The sequence below is a fragment of the Pongo abelii genome, chromosome 14, assembly GCF_028885655.2.
Source record: "Pongo abelii isolate AG06213 chromosome 14, NHGRI_mPonAbe1-v2.0_pri, whole genome shotgun sequence".
Taxonomy (NCBI): domain Eukaryota; kingdom Metazoa; phylum Chordata; class Mammalia; order Primates; family Hominidae; genus Pongo; species Pongo abelii.
In genome coordinates this window covers 86107005-86115088 of record NC_071999.2, presented here as the reverse complement: position 1 = coordinate 86115088, position 8084 = coordinate 86107005, and the positions used below count along the sequence as shown (strand labels likewise).

The following is an 8084-nucleotide window of genomic DNA, read 5'->3' as shown; positions in this document are numbered from 1 at the left end:
CCACTGCACCTGGCCGCTACCGTATTAAATAGTATAGATCTGGAGGATCTCTATCCTTCTGACCAGAAGGGTATGGAGGGGAAGAAACAAGGTTCACATTTTTTTCTCAAGTAATATGAATAAAACTAAAAGATAGCTCTGAGGCTTGAAGTAATTCCAACAGATCTTGTATGCTTCCTGTCCTTATTTAGATTAATGCATTGCTTAGTGTCAGATTTCATGTGGTACAAGGGTAAGGGACACATGCATCCATCTAAACATATAACTTATTCCATGTGGATCTCCTAAGGAATATGGATAAAAGTTTTCCCTTTCCAAACTGCATTTCCTAGAGTCTTAAGAACATATGAGTAATCTTTCGATGAATGGTTCTTCTAACAATGTAAAGAGTACTTTTAAAAATAGCTATCATTGGCCCAGCCCAGTGGCTCACTCCTGTAATCCCAGCACTTTGGGAGGCCGAGGCGGGAGGATCATGAGGTCAGAGGATGGAGACCATCCTGGCCAATGTGGTGAAACCCTGTCTCTACTAAAAATACAAAAAAAAAAAAAAAAATTAGCTGGGCATGGTGGCGTGCACTTGTAGTCCCAGCTACCCGGGAGGCTGAGGCAGAAGAATTGCTTGAACCTGGGAGGCGGAGCTCGCAGTGAGCTGATAGCACGCCACTACACTCCAGCCTTGGCAACAAAGAAAGACTGTGTCAAAAAACAAAAAAAGCCGGGCGCGGTGGCTCATGCCTGTAATCCTGACACTTTGGGAGGCCGAGGCGGGCAGATCACTTGAGGTCAGGAGTTTGAGACCAGCCTGACCAACATGGTGAAACCCCATCTCTATAAAAAATACAAAAATTAGTGCTCGCTTCGGCAGCACATATACTACAACTGTGAACAATACAGAGAAGATTAGCATTGGCCCCTGCCTAAGGATGACACACAAATTCATGAAGCGTTCCATATTTTGCGCAGTCTGGGAAGATCATTTCAGTATCTGCTAACTAGCACTAAGGAAATAGTGTGAATCTAAGCAAAAACAGGTGGCACCCAATGACAAAATTGTGGTTTTCATCAAAAAAAAAAAAAAAAAAAATAGCCAGGTATGGTGGCACGCGCCTATAATCCCAGCTACTCGGGAGGCTGAGGCAGGAGAATCACTTGAACCCAGGAGGTGGAGGTTGCAGTGAACTGAGATCACACCACTGCACTCCAGCCTGGGTGACAGTGTAAGACTCTGTCAAAAAAAGCAAATATATATATATATATATATATATATATATATATATGCCTTCAATGAAAAGTTCCCTATGTTCAATTGTTTTCAAGTATCAGCTTGATTACCGTAAGCCAAATCCACTTATAGTTTTCTGAAATTTTTAAGGCAATTCTTTCTTCAAGGGAAAAACCTCGTCTCTACTAAAAATACAAAAAATTAGCCGGGCATGGTGGTGCATGCCTGTAATTCCAGCTACTTGGGAGGCTGAGGCAGGAGAATCACTTGAACTCGAGAGGCAGAGGTTGCCGTGAGCCGAGATCGTGCCATTGCACTCCAGTCTGGGCAACAAGAGCGAAACTCCGTCTCAAAAAAAAAAAAAAAAGAAAACAAACAAACAAAAAACCTTAACAGCTCTGTCATTTAGAGTAATCTGGGTAAAAATTTAAGTTAGGCACTTGGGGAAATGCAAAAGCTCTGAAAAAACATTCCTGCATTGAACAAACTTAAAATATATCATCTGAAGAGAAAAAAAAACTGAAAACAAATACATGAAAAGTTAGAGAACAATTATGTGGTCCTGAAAGTAAATGTAAAAGTTGTTTGAAGAATGGGTGTTCTCGTATCTTTAGTCTCTAACCTCTAATGTAGAATGACTTTATGAGCAGGCTAAGTAAGCATTAGCCCATACATCATGCTTTGTGAAGCAAGGGGCATGACCTCTCATCCAATAATATCTCCTAAAATTCCTCCCTTTGGCACAGTTATCTGTGTGCTTCTAGGTCCTAAACTGAACATGCACTCATGTGTGCAAACCCTCTTCAGTCTCAGGATGAAGGAATGTAGCAGTATATTGGGGTTAGTATCAAATCAGCCTTATCAATGGCCACTCACATCCCACTTTCCAAAGCAAGGATCCTACCATTAGTCTTCCTGACCTCAGAGCCCAGCCATAGAAACTGAGTCTTGTTTTCGCTTTGATTCACTCCCTGTTGACTCCAGGTCCTCTAGCACTGGAATCCAAGAATTTATGCCCCCTCAGTCCAACTCCTCCACAACATCCAGACCCAGCACTCTCTAAAGTCCTTTGTTGGGGCTCAGGAAGTGATACTCAAAAGTAAATATCTCATTGCTCACACTGTATAGAGCCCCGACTTTCATGGAAGCCCATCGGCAACATCACTGCCTGAAATGAGACACAGCTGTTAACTGTTTAGCTAGACTGGCCTATTCTCAGGAAAGAGACTGATTCAATGGCTTATGAGACAATCTATCAATCAATTTTTGGACTGTGAAACTTCTTGAGGAAGTTTCAGAATGAGAAATGTTGGGGTTCAGAAAAAGAAACCCCAAAGCGAAGGCTTGCAAAGCAAAGTCTCTCTCCAAACTTCTGCCCTCCTGTCTCTTGCCCCTCATTCTCCCTGAGGCAAGCCATAGAAATTAGAACGCTTTTTCTCTAAAGCCAGCCCTAAAGCCTAAAAATACAACTCTATCCTTCCCCCATCTTTCTGTGTAATACCTGGCCATAAGGAAATTAGACCCTCATTCCAGAGGGGTCCTGCTCCATATCCCAAAGGAAAGTGTTAGCAAAAATTAAAATCCTAAGCCTCTCAACTGACTGAAAAGACCCCCCTCTAGGCCAAGGTGATCTGAAAGAAACCTGAAGAACTAGTTCAGGCCATGACAAGAAGTGGGGTCTGACATGCCTTATTATACTCTGTTCTCTTTGGAGTTAAGACACCACTGACCAGCATTAACACTGAAATAGAGATCATAGGCCGGGTGTGGTGGCTCATGCCTGTAATCTCAGCACTTTGGGAGGCCGAGGCAGGTGGATTACCTGAGGTCAGGAGTTCAAGACCAGCCTGGCCAACATGGTAAAACCCCATCTCTACAAAAATACAAAAATTAGCCAGGCATGATGGCGGGTGCCTGTAATCCCAGCTACTTGGGAGGCTGAGGCAGGAGAATCACTTGAACCCGGGAGACAGAGGTTGCAGTGAGCCAAGATCACACAACTGCACTCCATCCTGGACAACAGAGCAAGACTCTATCTCAAAAAAAAAAAAAAGAAAGAAAGAAAGAAATAGAGATCATAAGGCTGACGAAACAGATTCTTTGTAGCAATAAGATAGCAAATTCAACCTAACTCTCTTACAGTATCACATGACAAATAACAGGCCCCCCCCAAAAAAAAACAAAGTATTTTACCCCAAAATATATTTATTTGAAATATTTTCAGTTGGCCCTGCAAAGCTGTCTCTTGTGGGGAAAATCTACATTCAGTAAATAATCCCCTTCCCTTTCCTTGTCTTTTCCTGACCCAGGAGAGATTTAAGTAAGAGTCTGGCATCTTTTATGTCCCATAAGAGACATTTACATCTATTCTCTCTGAAGCCTATTATTTAGAGGTTTCACCTACATAATAAGAACCTTGATTTCCACAACCCTCCTTAACTCAAGCATTTCTTTATGCTGACTTCAAGTCATCAGGCAAAGCTTAATTATTATCATTATTTTTGTTTTGTTTTGTTTTGTTTTTGAGATAGGGTCTCACTCTGTCACCCAGGCTGGAGTGCAGTGGTACAATCACAACTCACTGCAGCCTTGACTTCCCAGGCTCCAGCAATACTCCTACCTCAGCCTCCCAAGTAGCTGGGATTACAGGCATGTGCCACCACACCCAGCTAATGTTTGTATTTTTAATAGAGACGGGTTTTTCCCATGTTGCCCAGGCTGGCTTTGAACTCCTGAGCTCAAGTAATTCACCTCCCTTGGCCTCCTGAAGTGCTGGGATTATAGGCGTGAACCACCACACCCAGCCAACCTTAATTATTTCAACCAATTGTCAATCAGAAAATCTTTGAATCCATCTATGACCCAGAAGCTCCCCTTCCCCACCTTCCCCCCTCACTTTGAGATGTCCCACCTTTCTGAGCCAAACCAATGTATACCTTACATGCCTACAACTTCTGTCTCCCTAAAATGTATTAAACCAAGCTGTAACACAATCCTCTTAGGCGCATGTTCTCAGGGCCTCCTGAGGCTGTGTCAAAGGCCCTGCCACTCATATTTGGCTCAGAATAAACCTCTTCAAATATCTTACACAGTTTGGCTTTTTTTGTCAACAAAATAATGCTACATAGAAAGACCAAGAAAAATCTGGACAGGCTTTGCCGAGTTTCCTGACTCTGTCTATTAGCATCAGAGCATTAGATTTTATCCTTTTTGTCCAATCATATTTTATATGGCTATCCATACTTCATTGAACATCAGCATAAAACACAACAGTTTTCCCTGCATCTTTGGATCTTCATTCTGAAGCCTCCCATATCATATCAAACTGTGCTTAAATAAATTTATTATTCTTTTTTCTTGATAACCTGTCTTTGTTATAGGGGTGTTAGCCTTAATCCTTATGATGGAGAGGAAAGTAATCACCTCATTTCTGCCTCTACACTTTCCAGAGCCTAGAAATTCCACATCTAAACTCCAGCAGCAATGGCTGGATCTCCTTATTAGAAACTGCTGCTCCCCGATATTAATTGTCACTTGCTAAACCTCTCCGTGGTATTTTTCAGAGTGTTAAAATGATCTGATGATGGTATCTTGCACACCAGTGATGAATAAGGTTGATTTAGGAGATCTGACCTTCTACTCTGTTATTTCCTTTCTGTTTTACCATTCCACAAGCACACCTCACAAAAATGACTTTTAAGAAGACAGCAGCTCTCAGTCGAGGACATAAAGTTCCTTTTCTTTCCCAATGAGTGACACCTCCTTCCTTTCACTCCTTATTGCCTATTGCTTAGGGTTCTCCTCATTCTGCACCCCATTCCCAGCTTATTGATTGTTTAGAGGCAACACTTTCTCATCTACTTTATCTTACTACAAAAACTCTCCCTAAAACCTACCATTAAAAATGCTTCCTTAAAAAGCTCATTGAGACTCCAAAGCTCCCTACTGAATACCTATATCCCTAGGGAAACAGTTTCCTATTTTATCATATAATACACTAACTGATTTCTACCTAAAGCCAAAAGTTAGTAAGAGTTGAACATGCAGAGAGAGAATCTTCACATTAAGCACCTTTAAGACTCAGAATATAATACTATAATACAGGGTATAATAAGCATTTAGAAGTGATTTAATACAAGTATTAGTTAAATGAACACTGTATATGGATCAACATACTCTGATTCATGAAAGTACAAATTCCCAGAGAGTAAATTGACAAATCCAATGAATTCTAAGAATCTTTAATTATAGTTTGGATATCAAGATAAATTAAATCAACTATGCAATTTCCAAATATCTTTCACATAGGATGATGTAGACTAAAATAATGATACAGTAAAGTGTTTAATTACAAAATGTAATTCTCCAGTGATAATGTCACTCCAAACCTCTATTTTGCTTACTAGAGTGTCAGCTTGATGTTCAAACAGCCAACTTTACTACTGCTAGGTCAAGTTACTGAGAGTTAGCTATATAAGGTTAACTCCTACCCAAGAAAAATCCCAATAAATAAGAATTGTTATGCTTTATGTCTTGCTTCATGATACAAGAAGGGAGGAATTAATTTTAAAAGGATTATAATTATCTAGCCCAACTTCAGAATCACTATTGAATTTTAAAAAAGAATAAATTTTCTTTTTTACATTGGCATTTGCTGCCAATCAAGGATAAAACTTGTATATAGAAATGTTTATAGAAATGTTTAAAGACCAAAAATAACAGTATTTTCCTCGCTGTCTTTTTATCTTCCCAAATCGCCGCAACTAACTGTTGCAGGGAAACCAGCAGAGGGAGCACTAATCATTGTGATTTTTTTTTTTTTTTTTTTTTTTTTAATGTGTGCTCTGAAAAACAAAAGAAACTGTCTTTTAGTGAATTTCTAGATACTTTGTCAAGACTGGCAAAACCCTTATAAAATACAAATATTATTTGCCACTGTTAAATTTCCTCTTTAACTGTTTTTAATCAGTATTGAAACATTTTCTTTATTGATGCTTTTAATTAAGAAAGTAATACCTGTTTTGTTGTACAAAGTGAAACAAATCAGGAAATTTTTAAAATCAATATTCTCCTATCTCTCCTTCAGATCTGTATTATAAACAGACTTGTGTGTCTTTTCACATAATTCTCATAAAAACCAATTATATATACACATATATGTGTACTGCTACATGGAGAGACATTTATAAATACACACACATGCACACATAGGTGTACTCCTACATATATGTATATATGTCTCCCCATGTAGCAATAGCCTCTCTTTAGGTAACAAAATAGCATGAAATATCCTCAGATATACAGTGAAAAAATAGGAAATGTGAAGTAAACACAATGTCAGGCCATATAACAACCATGTGTGAACAGAGGTCAAAACATATAGGCCTGAAATTATATCACTGCCTTCCAAATGAAAAATCTAAACACATATGAGTGAATGTGTGGACCTGGAAAAACAAAGAAGCAAACCAGAATACAAATATCCGTCTTAAACTGTGATGAGGAAAGCTAGGTGAATTAATTTCTGCTTTACAATTTATGTTACCAATCTCTTCACAAAACAAAATTTTTAAAAACTAGCAACAAAACCACTTAAGAACTTTAAAAAGTGAAATATATTAAAATGCATTCTTTAAAACTCACAATACTGGCCGGGCGCGCGGTGGCTCACGCCTATAATCCCAGCTACTCGGGAGGCTGAGGCAGGGGAATCACTTGAACCCCAGAAGTGGAGGTTACGGTAAGCTGAGATCGCAGCATTGCACTCCAGCCTGGGCAACAAGAGCGAAACTCCATCTAAAACAAAGGAAAAAAACTCACAATATTTTACAAATTCTAACTAAAGTAGAGTAAATCGCTTTTCATTCCATTTGTTCACATAATTGAACTAAATAAGCAAAAGAATATAAATTCAGATATCAGTGGAAGAGACATTTCATCCCATTCCACAGAGAGAATCCCTGAATTTCACTATAGGTTCTGACCCCTGTCCAACATCATCTCTTTACAAAAAGATCCGTCTAAATTAGTGGGCACAGGACCCAGAGACCCATCTAGCCAGGTGGTAGCTGTTTTGGTGGATTTACGTTTCTGAAGCCAATAAATTCGCTGAGGTTTCCATGGCCTTTACTGTGTGTCCCCATTCATTCCTGTCACTCAGCATGCTCTCCTTGTTTTCCTCCACGTCTCTGCAGATGCACTTTGAACACAGCCTTTTATAAGTGTACTTTACCTTTACCAACTTCTACGCACCCTGATCCCATAGCATGGGGCTATCATTTCCCACACAGAAAGGAGGGAAATATTGCAGGGGGAAGAGACAGGACACAAAAGGAAATAATGAGAAAAAACTTACAACGGTAGAAGGGAAAGGCCCTACTTACGGGGTTCTAAAGAGAAGTATTTCTGGGAGTAGGGAGTAATTAATCAACTGCGGTATCCATCCCATCTCTCCAAAGCAGAAAAAGGTCATTTTATCTGCTTGTAGAAAAAAATATTTTACTAAGGGCTTTAAGCATTTAGAAACTCTTTCAGAAACCACATCTTTGTAATAAAATAAGAGAAGACAGTATAGGGATCCTCATTTCATAGATGAGGAAAACTGAGGAATGGAGAGGTCAAAACCTGGCTTAATGTCACAGGAAAGGCAGTTGCAGAGTTAGGATAAGACCCAGGGTTCTTGACTCCAGCCCTTTACTTTATCCACAAAGTCAACACAAGCAGTCTAGATTTGTTATCTCGCCCCCTTCTGTCTCAAAGACTGAGTGACAAAGAGCCCTTAGTGTGATACTGAGTGTAAACGACTGCACAGGAAGTCCATTCTCAGGGCAAGCTGTGAGACTGGCAGCTGAACAGGAGG

At 39.7% G+C, this 8084-nt stretch overlaps 1 non-coding gene across 1 annotated transcript; it reads left to right on the top strand.

Annotated features, from left to right (window-relative positions):
• The first annotated feature begins 852 nt into the window (after positions 1-852).
• Positions 853-961, top strand: LOC112128696 (U6 spliceosomal RNA). Its single transcript, XR_002911173.1, has one exon. It is a non-coding gene; the product is annotated as a U6 spliceosomal RNA (small nuclear RNA).
• The last annotated feature ends 7123 nt before the right edge of the window (positions 962-8084 follow it).